The sequence below is a fragment of the Protopterus annectens genome, chromosome 1.part0 (genome assembly GCF_019279795.1).
Source record: "Protopterus annectens isolate FY-2018-M chromosome 1.part0, PAN1.0, whole genome shotgun sequence".
NCBI lineage: Eukaryota > Metazoa > Chordata > Ceratodontiformes > Protopteridae > Protopterus > Protopterus annectens.
The window spans coordinates 374,625,521-374,641,983 of record NC_056725.1 but is presented as its reverse complement, the minus strand read 5'-3'; positions in this window follow the sequence as shown (position 1 = coordinate 374,641,983).

The window sequence follows — 16,463 nt, the reverse complement described above, 5'->3', positions numbered from 1 at the left end:
TGGGAGCATTTTGTGAGGCTAGACTATTAACTTAAACAGAATGATTTGGAGATGAGACCCAAGAAAAAAATAAAGAGAACATAAAGACTCTACCAGCACAGCAACCAAATAGCCATAACTGAATCTGAAACCACAGAGCTGAAAAGCAGCAGTACATACCACTGCAACATGTTAGCAGCAAATGAGGTTAACTCATACTTGTGCAATAACTGTAATTTAACACTAACAGTTACTTTGAAAATAATAATCATGAACAATTTCTGCTTTGTAAATCAGCATGTTTGATTTTTTGTGAACTGTTAAAAATCTATCAGAAAGGCTTGCAACAAAAATAAATAAATCGTGTCATACTATATCATAACTCAACTGTGTTAATACACAGAAATATGAAGTTCTCAGTGAATGTAAGGGTTTTAAAGACAGAATATCAAAACAGCTGACAATGCACCATCATTCATATTTAAAATATATATTATTCAAAGTGCATTTTTTTCTTATATACCAGATTTTGTCAGTAGAGCCCAGTGAGCCCAATGCTCTTTTTCAGTGGAGACTCAAAGAATAATGTTAGTGTGTAATCTGCTCAGCAACCACAGGCATTGGTAATGGAAGCAAAATGCACTTTATTTATTTTTGTTTCTTTGTTTATTCATTGGGTAATTTGTCTGGTCCAAAGTCCCTTTTCAGCCATGATGACATGAGCCAAAACAATTATTTTAGATGTTGTATAATAGTATTGTTAATAGAAAAATCAGTGGTTTACATATATATTCTAATCTAAAATAAACACAAACATTGCAACAATTTATATATGTGAGGCCCAAAGATTCCCTTATAAAAACAGCTTTAGAAGCACATTTGGTGCTTAATAAGTGAAAACAAAAACATGGAAATACAATAGCACTTAAGCGCATGATTCTAACTAGACAGAATGAAGAAGACTGCAGGAGGAAGTTAGTGGAATTGTAAAATGCATGTTTGAAACGGAGGGTAAGAATAGGAGAGAAGAAGCAGGGATGAGAATGAAGTAATAAAAGCAACATAAAGCATGGCCTTGCACTGAATGTGTTTCAGACTTTATGAGACGAGATTATCTTAAAAGACACTAGATGAGGCAGGTTTAGGATAAGTGGTTATAGGGGATAGGGAAGTCTATTATTATAGCAATAAGATCACATTGAGACTATAGTTGTTGTTTCATTGGAAGGTATAGTGCAGAATATAGTAAATACAGAGAATGTGACAGATCTGGACTTATCGGATACCAGTAAATGGCATGTGTTCTTTTTAAGGAACATTTTTTCAGCTATGTATTAATATTCCCTCTTGCTATATCAGCTTACATTCCAGAAGTCTATAGTTCCATAGATGGGGAATGTGGACAGTAAAGATTTTACCCTATACCGGATATAGATAATAGGGATTTCTGCAATATGAAGTTTTTTTAGTTCTATGGTGGCATAATAATGTGATGATGATCCTGTGAGGACTGCTGGCTTGTTTTTAAATATCTGTGGCTAGCCCTAGGTGGAGACTTAGGAGATATGCTCTAAAGTGAAGCAGTTGATTGAATTAATCCCAAGGAAAAGACGTGATGTAGGCCCTTCCTGATGCCAGCTTTGTCACATGATGATATAACTTTGGAGTAAGCAATGAACATAGATTAGTACTAGTTTGTGAAAGCTGGGTTTGGATGTTTCAACAATACTGCAGCTGATGATTGGTGACCACTGCAAGAGCAGATGTTTCCCTTTCTCCAAGAAAATAGAAACCATGTAGCAGATTACTTATTTAAGGGGTCTATGGGTGCTGCTCTTGTATGGAGAATGTTAGGAGATGATTTACTTCCAAATACCATTTTGAGTATTTGTTTGGTGCATTTGCCAGTCTCACATTTGTCATTTTGGAGACATGACTTGGATCTGATTTTGAAAAGTTTTGACTAGAGATTAGTGGTGACCACAACTGTGCCTCACAGAAGGGGAGGAATCAATATAAGTCTGGAAACCAAGTGTTTTGCACTTTGTGTAGGATCTGTGACAGGTGCTGCTTTTGGTGATGGAGTGTACCACAAGAAATGACTTAGGTGGAACCCAAGTTATTTGGAATGTCTGAATTCAGTAGTGTGTAAAAACCTCTGCTTTGAGGAGTGAAATTGCTTAATAATAATGAAGATAATGACTTTTGATTTTTTTGTGTTGAAGAAACAGTGGCTGACTTTGAGCCTGTAGCTCAGTCAGTCTGTTTAGAAGAGTTATTTGAATAGCTTTAAGCTCAGTTTAATAGATTAGGAGTGTGACGTTATTTGGTATATTGTATGAAGTCAATGTATCTGAAATTCTGTCATATTCTGTCATATATATATATATATATATATATATATATATATATATATAAAATATTTATGTAGAATAAAAAAAACAGCCAAACTCTGTCATTGGTGGATTCTCTGTCACTCTAGAAAAAGGAATGATGCAGAGGTGATGCATTTGAATCATTGCTGTCTTCCATGGACAAAGCTGCTGAACTATTTTAAAGATTCCTGACTTAGGCTAACGTATATAGTCCAGCTAGTAAATTGAGGTGAACAACAATTGTGAAGGCTGTTGAAAGGTTTAGAAAAGGGTTTCTGGGGCTTTTTCTGTAGCCATTCTCTTTAGGGTGTAATTTATAAAAGCAATGGTGCTTCCATAGCCTGGTCTAAAGACAGTCTAAGAATTTGTTTCTTGTCCCTATTTTTCTAGGAGGTTAACTCTCTGAGGATGACACTTTAAGTAATGTTTGCTGGTGGAAATAGAATGTGGGATATGAGTCTATAGTTTCAATGATCTTGCTCAAAGATTGTTTTGTTTACAAGTACTACTGAACCTTTCTTTCCTGAGAAAGGCAATTTGCTCAGTGAGGTATGTGCTGACAGGTCAAGCTACTAGCAAGAAAGGGATTCTGTGGCAACTGTTAAGGTAGATGATATGGGAGGTAGTCCATCCACAGAGAAAAATGAAGACTTTTTTTCTTTCTTTTTGTCTTTGAAGAAAAGTGTGGTTATCTCTCCTTTCTCAAAAACAAAAAATATATAGCTTGAAAGGAAGCATATATCCATGGAAAGATAAGTTAGAAAGCTTGCGAAATGCAGTGGCTGTTTAGGGAAGTCCTGGATCTGAGCACATCCATTATCACAGAGATACTGATGTAGGAACTGTTGAATTCCTGAGTGCTTTGTTGTACTTTCACCTATAAAGGGTATGGCATGTAGGGCAGATGTTGTTGAATATTATTATTTAGGATACAATTATTTCATCCTTTAAAAGGATATTTGTATTATTTATTTGTTTATGTATTCATTTATTGGCATTTGATTACCAGGAAAGTCTGATTGGGTAGAAGCCCATTTTCAACCAAAGCGCAGAGAGAAAACCTCCAAATTATTACAAAACATTTTTAGAACAATAATTTTAACAATCTTCAAAAATAAAACAAAAACATCTGCAGTTTATTAATTATAACAAATTAGACATAATATAAAAACATTGGTTAAGAATTGATACAATGCATATGACAATCATTTAATATTTAGACAAATTTTAGACAGTTTGTAGAGAAATTAAAGGTACGTTAGTCTAATACAAACTGAAATTGCAGTATGTTGTGAGGGAAAAGATAGGCTTATGGTGCATTTTAGAAAGAAGGTCAGGGAAGAGAATTTAATAGAAGTAAGGAAGTGTATGACTCAGGACGCCCACTCCACCTATTTGGACTTATTTAGAATCCATCAAGATTCAACCCTCTACCCTGATCCTGGGTGACTTTAACTACCCAACCATAGAGTGGAAGACCTATTCTAGCCCAAACATGAATGTTCAGAGATTCCTCCACTTTGTCAATGCCAATGCATTGGATCAGCTGGTCGACACCCCTAAAAGAGGTGAAAATATCCTGGACCTGGTCTTAACCAACATGAGTAGCCACTGTAGGACTCCCACAGTGTCATCCTCCTTAGTAAGATCCAACTATAAAGCAGTTACTTTTTAAGTCCCCATCTCCCCTGACCCCCACCTTGTCAGGGTCAAACAAAAAAACTTTTCCAAAGCTGACTACAATCTCAGAGCAGGTATAAGCAGCTTCACAGCCACCGTTCCTTCAATTGGAGCTAGTAGTAATGTTCAAGCCTACACCAAAAAACTATGTGAGCACCTACATGGCTCTACGTACTCAGTAGTACCTAACAGGAACAAATCATCTTCCTCAAGGAAGAGTAAACCTGTCTGGTGGACAGGAGCAATAAACAAATTCTATAATAGAAGGAAAAAATTGCTGTCCAGATCCATGAAGGAGCAGGTGCCAAGTTGGAAGCAATCTCTCCTTTGTCTGAAAAAGCAAATAAGGTCACTGGTGAAATCCTCTAAGGCTTACTTCAAGTCCAAATTGACCACATCCACCAAGGACAATCACAAGGCCTTTTTCACATATGTCCGCAATCTCAAAGGCAATACCCAAATCTGCTCTGAACTGGTGGTCAATAACACCACATACACAAACACCATAGATATAGCCAACCTGCTTTCAGACCGGTTCATTGAAAATTTTACCCCCCTGTCCCCCCATCAGTAAACCAGGACATCCCCAGCACCTGCACCCCTCACCTCATCACCAGGGACCAGGTCCTTAATGTCATCTCAAAGGCAAAAAATACAGTCTCCATGGGAACTGATAACATCCCTGGCTGTATCCTACATGAACTCAGGCATGAGCTCTTAGCTCCATTAGACATCCTATTCAACCATAGCCTGAGCAGCGGCTTCATCCCAGCTGAATGGAGGACAGCCACTGTCATCCCTCTACACAAAGGTGTAGAGTCCACTGACTCAGGCAGTTATAGGCCCATCATCCTAACTAGCCTGATCTACAAGGCCATGGAACACATTATCATGGACCTTATAAACAAGGACATTGGCAACCTCCAAACACTTGACCCCACACAGTTTGGTTTTCTCAAAGGGAGATCATGCCTGTTAAACTTGGTTGACTTTTTTGAAACAGTCACCAAAGCAATGGATGAGGGGAGGATGGTACACACCACCTACCTTGACCTAGCCAAAGCCTGTGACACTATTTCCCACTCAGGCATAATAGATAAACTGTCCCAGCTAGGCATCAACCTGTATGTTACTAGATGGGTAGCTAACTGGATCACTGATAGAACCCACTCAGTCAAAGTAGGGGAAGCTATCTGTAGTAATAGACCCGTAATGAGCGGTGTACCTCAAGGATCGGTCTTGGGGCCTCTACTGTTTGGGATATACTTTTCTGAGGTGCAAGCCAAAACCAGTGGTCTGCAGCTGACCAAGTCTGCAGATGACTGCAAGCAGGGCACCGTCTTAAATTCCCCTAGCGATGTGAACATCCTCCAAGAGGGCCTTACACAAACAAATGACTGGTGGCAGAAGCATAGCCTCAAACTGAATGCCAAGAAATGCATCATTATTCCCTTTGGGGAAAATATTATCCTTGCTAATTATCACATTAATAACAATGCACTAAGCATGCAATCAGTCGTGGGGGACTTGGGCACCCAGGTTGATAGCAACCTGACTTTTGACCACCACATTGCCTCCATTGTACGGAAGGCTTTCTACATGGCCCACCTCATAAATAAGGGTATTTCATCCAGTAACAAGGAGGTCATAACATCTATGTACTCCTCTGTTATCAGACCCATTATTGAGTACAATGCCCCCTTGTCAAACACGTGCAGCAGTTGGAGAGACCACAGAGGTTCCTGACCAGGAAAATCCAGGGTCTCAAACACCTATCCTATACAGATAGGTTAAAAGCCCTGTCCCTCTACTCAGTCTCACGCAGATTGCTCAGAGATGACCTGTGTCTAGCATACAAGACCATCTCAGTCTCAGCCTTGATGGAGTTGCTGTATATCCATAAGACAAACTCCTTTCATGCAACTCACTCGCAAGGCCTTAACCTGGTCAGTGACATTAATAGAACTTGCTGGCAGGATAGATTTGTGTCCCAAAGACTCCCCATCTGTGGAATAGACTACCTCTCCATGTCAAGCAGAGTACCTCTTTAGCACTCTTTAAGAGGAATCTGGATGACTGGATGGAAAACAAAATATACCCCTGGGATCACACCTGTGTCCCTGCTGGACAGGAGAAACGGGTGCTGACTTTGAGGGAACATGGGTGAAATTCTTGGCTAGGCTTATAAGGGCCTCTGGGCCAATAGCCTAGTATCATCCTATGAACCTATGAACCTAAGTGAAGAAGGGAGATTACGGAGGTATAAAGAATGAAAAGGTAGTTGTTCACATTTAGGGATGCAGTTTTTCCTGGTTTTGAGCAAGAACAGGACTAGTTTTTTCTAGGAAATCCTTCAAAGTGGTTTTGAAAGATGGGAGGGTGGGTACTCACCTGATGGATACAGTTAAGGAGTTCCAGGCCTTAGCAACCTTGTAAGAGTACAAGCAATGCCCAGCTGATTTGATAGGTTTGTAGACAAACAGGAGTTTTTGGTCACTGGATTGCAATGACCAACTAGGAGCATAGTTGTGTAGAATGTTTTTTGTGCTGGACAGGCAGATGGATGCTGGATAATTTTATAGGTGGTAAGAAGTTGTGTATATGTTAGTTGATGAGGCAGTTCTAACCAGTTTAGGCTTTTTAGTGCTATACAGTGGTGGGTTCTGAAAGGGTTATTTGCTGTAAATTTAGCAACTTTTTTATACCATTGTTCAAGTTTTAATTTTTGCGAAGCCTGGGGTTTCGTAAGGATGGGAGTGCCATAAAGAAGATATTGGAGAGAGATAAGCAGTGGTAAGTGTTGTTTTAGTTGTGTCAGTGAGAAAGTTTTTGGCTCTGTAGAGTTTCCTAGTTTTTGTTGTGTATTTCTTATGCAATTTTGTATATGCAGGTGAAATATGATTATCATCTACTATTACCCATACAAATTTCCTATGAAAAGTGACTTCAATGGTTCTATTATGAAGAGAGAGGACTTTAAATTTAGTTTTTTCAAGAGAGAGGAATTTGTTTCTTTTTATTTGGGTTGAGCATGAATTTTGAGTTACAGAGCTATGTTTCAGTGGCTGTTAAAGCTTTCTGAGTAATTTTTTGGTGGTGTACCATGTAGTCAGATGTGCAAATGAGAGTGGGATCATCTACATATTGTATTAGGGTGACCTGTTGCATGGATGTATGGAGGGTGTTGGTGAAAATGTTAAAGAGGAGGGGGCCAAGGATAGAGCCTTGTGGTATACTGGTTGTGAGTGGGAGGCAAAGAGAGAGCATGGAGTGCCATTTTACTAACTGATACTTTTTGAACAGGTAGCTTTTGAACCGTAGAAGGGTGGGTTAGAGAGACCTAGTGAGGACATTTGAAATAGAAGGTTGTGGTGACAAACTTTGGTGAAAGATTTAGACAAGTCTAGAAATAAGTAAGAGACTAATTTACTATTATCTCTATTGACAACATCTGTCTAGGTTAGAAGGACAGTGCTAGTGCTGTGGGAAGGACAGAAGCCATATTGCGTATGGGGATAGGAGTTCTTCCTACAGGAGATAGTCTAGCAATTGTTTTTTAATACATTTTTCAAGTATTTTGACAAAGGGGAGATAAGATTGCTATAGGTCTAAAGTTATTAATATCTGTTGAATTTCCTCCTTTGTGCAGATGGATAATGTGTTTAATTTTTCAGAGAGAGAGAGAGAGACAGACAGACAGAGGGGGGGGGATCCTTGATTAACCTATTTATAAGACTTGAGACAGGATAGGCAGTGCTACTGGCTGCTATTTTAGGTACTCACTTAGACGGTCATCAGCTGAAGAAGAGCATAGTTTAAGTTTGTTTAAGAGTAGTTTTATACAGGATGTGGGCACAGGTTTGAAGGTGAAAGTGGAGGTGGTGATATGTGGCTGTTGGGCAGGGTTGCGAGTAGATGTTTAGGAATCCTTGGTTAGGTATGCTATACTATCTATAAGAATTGAACTGTATTGCAGTTTCGAATGGTGAATTACTGGGAGAGGGGTTTGGGTTGAATTTTTGACCGGAATTATGTCCAACATTTTTTAGGGTTGTGTTTAATATTATTCTGAAAGTTATTATAGCATATTTTTATCTTCACTTACTTGCTTTTTAGCACAATTGTGAAGCTTTCGGAAGTTTTCAAGATATTAAAAGTGTTTTATATTTTTGCCATTCTTTCCATGATTTTTCTCTATTCTGCATTAGCATTATAATCTTTCTGGATAGCCATATTGCATTATTTGTTTTTAGTCTCTTCCTTCTATGAGGTACAAGGCTATTTAGGATATTTATAACAGTTGTACTGAATTCATTTACATCATCATCTGAAGGGAGGATTTTTAGGAAGTTCCAGTTAATAATAGTGTAGTAATGAACAATTCTGGGCTAAACTTGGAAAGGTTGCCTTTTGTTTTATAAATATGCTGTTTAACTGGATGTGTGAGATGTCTGGTTGTATAGACTGGGAGATGATCACTGAGAGAGTCTGACATTTTACCTGTTGGGGGAGTATTTCCTAGGGACTGATAACTAGGATCCAGTCTAATAGGGAATTTGATGTCTTGTTATAATGTGTGGGGCTATTAATTAGTTGTGTGAAAGCATATAAGTTCATGCTAGGTGTAGGGGAGTTAGAGTTTATGTCCATCCAACTGACATTCACATCAGCTAGTAATATTTTTTCTTATGGAAATGTTATGGATTTCAATGAAGGATATCTTCCAGTATAGCTGTATTGTTGCCAGGAGGGATATAAAGTACAGTAATACATATTTGTTTATAATTGTTTATTTTGAGGAAAGCAATAAGAAGTTCTGCTGAACTAAATGTTGGTGTTGGGTTGCTATAATTGGAAATGTGGCAGGTGTTGGGAAATATTAAAGCAATACCCCCCCCTTCCTCTTTATACTGTCATTATGGGTCACATTATAGCCAGAAGGTATAACTTCAGAATCATTTATGTTGGGTTTAAGCCATGTTTCAGTAACACTGAGAATGCCAGGCTTATGTTGGCTAATCCAGGTATCTGTATCTGTTGGAATAGCCATGTACACATTTATGAAACAATATTTTGTCATCTCAAGTATACATTTTTGCTTGTTTTTAAGTGTTCTTTGTGGTAATTATTCAGAAGAGGGGCGTGCGCCTTTATCTGACATAAACTTTGCAGTAATGGGTGTGACCTTGTTTTGCAGCCCAAGTAATATTTTTTTAAAGCAGGCAAGTGCAATGTCTGCATCCAGAAGCAATAGCACTGGAGTCCAGCCAAGTACTTCAAACAAGTATGTTGAGGATGAGGGTAGTGATATCTGACAGCCTTTTGAGTTAAATCCCCTTGGGGATATTCCAGAGCATTTTTCCATAATACTGAGACATTAATGCTTACAGTGGTCTAGATTTCAAGTTCTCACAAGTAGGAATAGACATGACATGGTGTAGTGAAGTGTAGCTGAGGTACTGACATCTATCTTGTTTTCTTTCCTCGTGCAATTAAAGACACTACCCAGTTTAATGCCCATGGTCTATTAGTTGGTTTAAAAAGATATTAACTCCGTTGAGTTAACTTTCTTTTTACATTGTTGCTACCAGAATAGAGTTGTGCTAATCTGACTGTATTCTGAACCTGGTATATACCAGACCGTCTGACAATGATGAAGCAGATGTTTCCTACTGTCTTGTGACCCACTAATAACTATCTCAGTTTTTTCCTAAGTGCACCATTTGGTGGATGTGCATCAAAATTCTCTATCTTAATAAATGTAGATGGAATAAAAAGTAGTGCAACATCTTTTCTGCTTACTGTTTGAATATTTAAGCTAGAAATTTTGTAGTTGCCTTCCCATCCTCATTCACTATTCCAAAGTTTGTGCAATCAGAGTATGTAGCACTTATAAATTGGATTAAAGATTTCAAGCAACCAATTGGTTGTTTGTTGTGCGTTACAATAAAGAATTCTATCAAAACGTCTAATTTGGGGTTCAAAATCTTGTATTTCTGCACAATAAATCAAATGAGGGATGCGGACTAGATTGGTATAATGCACAAGTAGTGACCAAGATGTATTCAGATTGAGGCCTTAAACCTCACATGTACCCTTAACCTTATGTTAAACTTGGCTAACCTGTGTGGCATCATGCCTTCTGTCTCAAGCATTGTACTTCAATGTTGTTGCCATTCCAGGCTGAAGCCTCACGGCTGTGATTCTCACCCCTGACTCCAGGAGGCCTGGGCACTTTGTAGGTGACTTAATTATATTATTCAGGGGCTCAGTGTAACCCGTCCTGTGCCTACATACCACATTCATGAAGTATAGATGGATTTTGAATTTGGTGGCTTCTCAAAATGTGTTGCACTTTAGTGTGGTTGACACTATAATCAGTTAGTTTGCATGAATCAAAAAGCTGTTATCGTAATGTACTTTTTATTTATTTATTTTGAGATTTGTTAACCAGGTATATCCAACTGAGCAGGTGCCCTTTTTCAGAGGAGACCTGGGGAGAAAAGCTCTATATAGTATAACTTTTATATACAGAAAAAACTCAAAATACAGACAAAACTCTAAAAAACAAAAAATAAAGAGATACAGAGTAAAATATTACCAAACAAAGTGTTGGAGAAGATGGTACATAGGAGGAATAAAAAGGACAATAAATAATAGATTGAAGATTTGCCTATGGGCATGTAGATCAGAAGAGTCTGGGGACTTTTATAGTGTCACACTAGGATGCTGCTTGTATTAGGGGAAGCGGTATAAGTGATAGGCAAGTGAAGTGAAGAAGGAGTGGAGACAGAGTAAGGTAGGGTATTAGGAAGTTACAGATGGGGATGTAAGAGGGGGAAATAAGGCGAGGTATCAGGAAAACATTGAGAAGTGAGGGGTGAGGAGGAAGGGATGAGAGCTTTAGATAGGGTTTTGGCAGGAGCAGAGCCTTGAGTTCAGTAGTGTCTCTTTTAAAGCCAGGTTGAGGGTATTGGATATAGTTCTGTTGGTTAGAGGAAGTTTTTTCCAGACCAAGGCTACAGAGTAACAGCACAGGTTTTGGCCTATTGTTCTTTTGGGCTTCTAGAATTCCAGCAGAAGCTGGTCAGAACTCTGGAGAGAGTGATTGGGAGTGTAGAATGTGATGAGGGATGAGATGACAAGACAGGAGGTAGGTTTGTTAATGGAGAGATTAGGGAGAAATTGAGCTAGGAGGAGCTGGTGAGAGAGCTCTAGCCTGATTACCTATTTAAGGGAAAGGAAGTGGTGTGAATTAGAGGGCTGATTTGCGGTAAACCTAGCGTTTTATTATATGAGAGTTCAAGTTTAGACTTTAGAGAGGACTGTACATTGGTTAAGATAGGAAAGCATAGAGTAGAGTGGGAAGACGATATGCAGAGGCAAGGGAGAGTCTGGAGTCCTTGGTGAGGAATATTTTGTTTCTATAGAGCAAGCCAAGTTTTTGGTGAATTTTTTTATACAATTTTGAACATGTAGATTGAATTTTAGTTGAGCGTCAAGGAGCTTGGTGTGTGTTTCTACATTTATTACACAGTTGTCAAGGGATGTGATAGTGAAGGGAGATTTAAGATGAGAGAGAGATTTTGGGAGAAATGACAAAAGTTTTTTATTTTGGGTATTGATGGTTATCTGTTAGCCACCTTTACTTGGTGTGCAAAGAAAGACATGGTCTTTTTAGGAAAGTGCATGGATCCTACACAACCTAATATCAGAAAGATGAATACAAAAGGGCCAAGATGAAGACTGAGAGTATCGATCTGAGTAAAAAGAAAGAAAACATGAAAGTTATCAGTACACAAGGGCCTGGTATACTCTGAACCTTTCTTCATGATGACAAAGAAGAAGAAAAGGATATGTTTGTAAAGTTTTAGAAGTTTACCTTTGAAAGAATGCTTACAGCCATAAAGGAAGGATAAATGTTTAAATAGGCTTCTTGGCCTGCTGATAGTTTCATTATATTATAAAATGGTATTATCAAATAGGTCTCCTTAAAGAGATTGTCTCTCTTCTATGTACGATGTCTGTATGATTTCAGTGTAAAAGCCTATGTGTTATGTCTTTTTAAGTTTCTTTGATGCTCTTGGTTAGGTTTTACCCCATATCCGATATCACTGAATGGTGTGTGGTAATTTGTATGTGTTATCAGTAGCTAGTTGTGTTCACTTTTTGACTAACTGTAAACCTTTCAGATATTAAAAATATTATAAAATGATGCAGTCATTCAGAAAAATCACATGCTTTACTGTACCACACTATCTAGATATGCTTGGGTTGTAGGACCAAACAAGGTGCAATGAAAGCTGGTTAAGAAAAGTAAGAAAACATTTTTATGTGTGGTAACACAGAATGGTGAGCTGGCCATTCTGATATAAATGCAGAATGAAAGCAGCAGCAGCATTAACAGCAGTGTATATAAGCTGTGAAAAGCTGCATGTTTTTAAATTATGGACAACATTAAGTCTAGTAAAGCTTACAAGGCCTCTTGGCATCTAAAATCTGTAACCAGTGTGTCCAACTTCCCTGATACCACTTAAACATCCACAAAATGCAAATATATTAATCATTTTATAATGCACATTCCCTAGTAGAGAAAATTAAGTTTTCAAGTCATGTGTATGTCTCTCTCTTTCACTCTGTATTTCTCTATGTATGTACTTTGAAATATCGAATTATATAAACATTGACAGAAAAACATTAATCCAAAAAGATTGAAACACAAAACATTGACCCCCTCCCCCCAAAAAAAAATGTTACGTTTTTTTGCAGGTGGGAAAAACCCACACTTTCTACTAATTATGTATACCAACTCTGAAATCTGTCTCTACAGTGGATAAAGGGCAAATTCCACGATCCCCACACTATGCAATCTTGCACAAACTTAATGCTGGCAGAAGCGATCAAATGAGTTTCAGTCACTTCTGGATTTCCAATCTAAGCTCAGAAAAGAACCAGATGATATATTGCAGGGCCAACATACTCTCCCTCCCCCACTTGCGTATGTACTCAGGGCAATTACCCTTTAACATCTTTATAAATAAACTCCATACTCCTGAATCCAAACTAGCCTCTTGCAATAATAAAACTGATAAAGTTGCCACTAACTTAACACATAGAACCCACCACTGTCAAGCTCTGAGACAACTTAATTAGCTTGAACTAAGCAACGTCCTAAAACATTCACAATTTGTATCAGCATATAAACTTGTTTACTAGCCAGATAAATGTCCCACACTAAAAAGAAATCTTACTGCCTTACTACCTCCAGTCTGCCGACAAGCTCTTATTAAAATGAACTAAGCCTAATACCTCAACTGGAGACTCACTTTACTCCTGCTACATCTGAAAAATATAGAGCACCAGCCCAGAACATATCAAGCTCACTGACAAACTACCACACTTAAAAGTCTTCTCAAACTACATCTGAATAAATCCTGGTTATGTTCATGCTGACTAAAAGGCCAAATGAACCTATGAACCTATGAACTCTCACAGTATCCCAGCACTTCCTCCATTCTCCTTCCCATCTGAACCAACTCCATTTCCAGTCATGCACACCTCTTTCCCTCTCCCTTTTCTTACTTCACCTAAATCTTTTCTAACTTCTTATCCCCTCTACCACACTAAACTCTAGCTCTACTTTCAAAATGCCTGTACCTCCTTGCTATGTTTACCTAGATGCACTCTATGCTACAACAAAGTTTTCATATCTAAAGTATAAATCCATTTACTTCCTGCAAGAATTTAGAGCTAATATGAACTGTATATGCTTATACATACTAATGTAAATACTTTACTGTATATACCTGTCTTGTAACTATTTATTTATTTATTGACATTTGTTTACCAGGAAGGTTCGCTGGGCTCAAAAAGAAAACATTTTCATTGGAGGCCTGGGGAGAAAAGCTCCAGTGTACAAAAAAAAAATCAATACGATACAAATAACAGTATAATGTAGTTACAACAGGAGGTAAAATATTTGCAATGGTTACTACAGTTGAGAAAGAAGCATGCTGTTGAATAGTAAGAGTAGGTACATTTGAAATGTACTAAGAAAAGAGTAAGTTCAGACAATAGAAGTGTAGGTGGAAAATAAAGTTAATTTGAGCTAGGTTATTAATTTAAGAATGGGGCGACTGTAGAGTCTGCAGTCTATGTCTAGAAACAAACTATGTCTGTTTCTTTCCGCAAAATGTAATAGTTGTATGTTTGTTTCTTTCTGCAAAATGTAATAGTTGTTTTCCTGAGAACTGTCTAAATTCACTTATTAATATAATTATGCTGTGATGGAGCTATTCTGCCCGGGCCTCTGCTGAAAATGGACTTTGCCCAGTCGGACTTTTCAGGTCAACAGACAAATAAATACATAAATTAGTATTCCCTGCCTTTTTGCCAACTTGTCTTTTGAATGTAGTATGGAACTAGTAACTCAGTGGGAAACACACTCTCAGACACACACGCGCGCACACACACACACACACACACACACACACACACACACACACACACACACACACACACACACACACAGTAGGTATGCAAACTATACAGTATGTATAATGATTAATGTAGCACATATCCCTTTTGGGATGTACCTTACCCGACACCTGCAGCAACTAGAAAGACCCCAAAAGTATCTCACCAAGAGGATCAAGGGTCTCAAACAGATGCCATATGCTGCTCGGTTAAAAAAACTCCAGCTCTACTCAGTTGCATACCGCCTACTTCGAGGCGATCTATGCCTGATATACAAAGCTATGTCAAATCCAGAATTAATGGACATGCTCCACCTCAGTAAATCTAAATCCCTTAGAGCCACACGCTCGAGGGACTTGAACCTCAGCACAGAAATAAATAGAACTTGCTGGAGGGACAGGTTCATAACCCAGAGGCTCCCTTCGCTTTGGAATAGAATTCCAGTTAATGTGAGGCAGAGCACCTCACTGAATCTCTTCAAGAAGAATCTCGATAGGTGGATGGGGGATCGTAGGTTTGTCCCAGGGATTATTCCCGTGTCACTATTAGACAGAGGCACAGTAAACTAAACCTTAAAAAGGGCACAGTATACTCAAATCAAGGGGTGGCGTAAGCCATACAGAATCAGGCTAGGCTTATAATTGCCCCAGGGCAGATAGCCTAGTATGAACCTATGAACCTATATAGTGTGACACTAAGCATCAGCATTTACTTTATGCCAACTAACTGTGATGGTATCTGTAATAAAGCAGTGCTGTGATGAACATCAGGTGTCACTGTATTACAGCTGGAGCTCTGTAAAGATTAATATACCACACCAATTGCAGTAGTATGTTAAACAGACTACATAGTTAGGGTAACAATGTGCATATCACAGCATACAAGTTCCATTCTGTGGCTAAAGCAGCAACGCAATGACAATCCCAGTGGCACGTTGAAGACACTCCAGCATAACTGAAATTATTGAACTAAACGTTAAAAAAATCCTCAGTGTAACCCTGTAGCAAACATGGTTTCATACCAGTTGCTCTGCTGTCTTACTCTGTGCTGCAGTTAGGCTGTATACAGCTGGAAAAAGCATACTGCTCATCTGCTGAAAAAGGTGCAGGTGCTGGAATTCAGGAAAGTGATTATCCCTAAGGTACAATAGCCTCACTTACTTATATAAAGGTAAGGGAAATAAAGGCACAACCCACCCCCCCAACACAAGGAAAATGCCAGAATTTGTGTTTATACATCAGAGAGTAGCCGTGGCCTGTTAAACTGTGGTCAGGTTAATTATAGCTAATATTATAGTATGGTGTGCTTGCCTTCACTTAATAAGAACTGATGCCAAATCTCACATAGCAATGATAACAGCCACAAGCTAGGAAAAGTAAAACAGTCCTTTATCTAAGCATGACATCTGATTCTGTGTAACCATATTTGTAGAGCTCAAGGAAAAGTGGCCAAGAGATTTACTCAGAATGACTGCAGATGCATTCTCATACATTCTCTGTATACTGCAGATGTACTGGCTGCATGTTGTTATGCAAGCAACAATCACAAATGCATTGCTATGTGTCGCATGAAATTTTATGGGATTGGATAAAACCCTATGGACCTTAGTGATTCGAAATGTGTGTTATTAGCATATCCTGCTATACGTTGGCCTTCACAAATCTGCCTTACTTCACCACTTCTAGCATGAATAAAAGTGTTGACAGTTTTATGGTTCAGACCCCTGTTTGTCATTTCATCAGTCCAGAAATTGTCATCCCCATTCCCATTTCGATTAATTAAGTGTGTATTTTTAAACTCTATAAAACAAGGGTTTCGCTTGATCTTCTTTTGAACACATCTTGGACCTCTTGGTAGGTATCTTCAAAAAAATTCTGTTTTGCTTGATTGTTGATGTTAAAGCCATCTTGAAGGGCTGATGAACTAATCAGGAATATGCAGGACAATAGCACA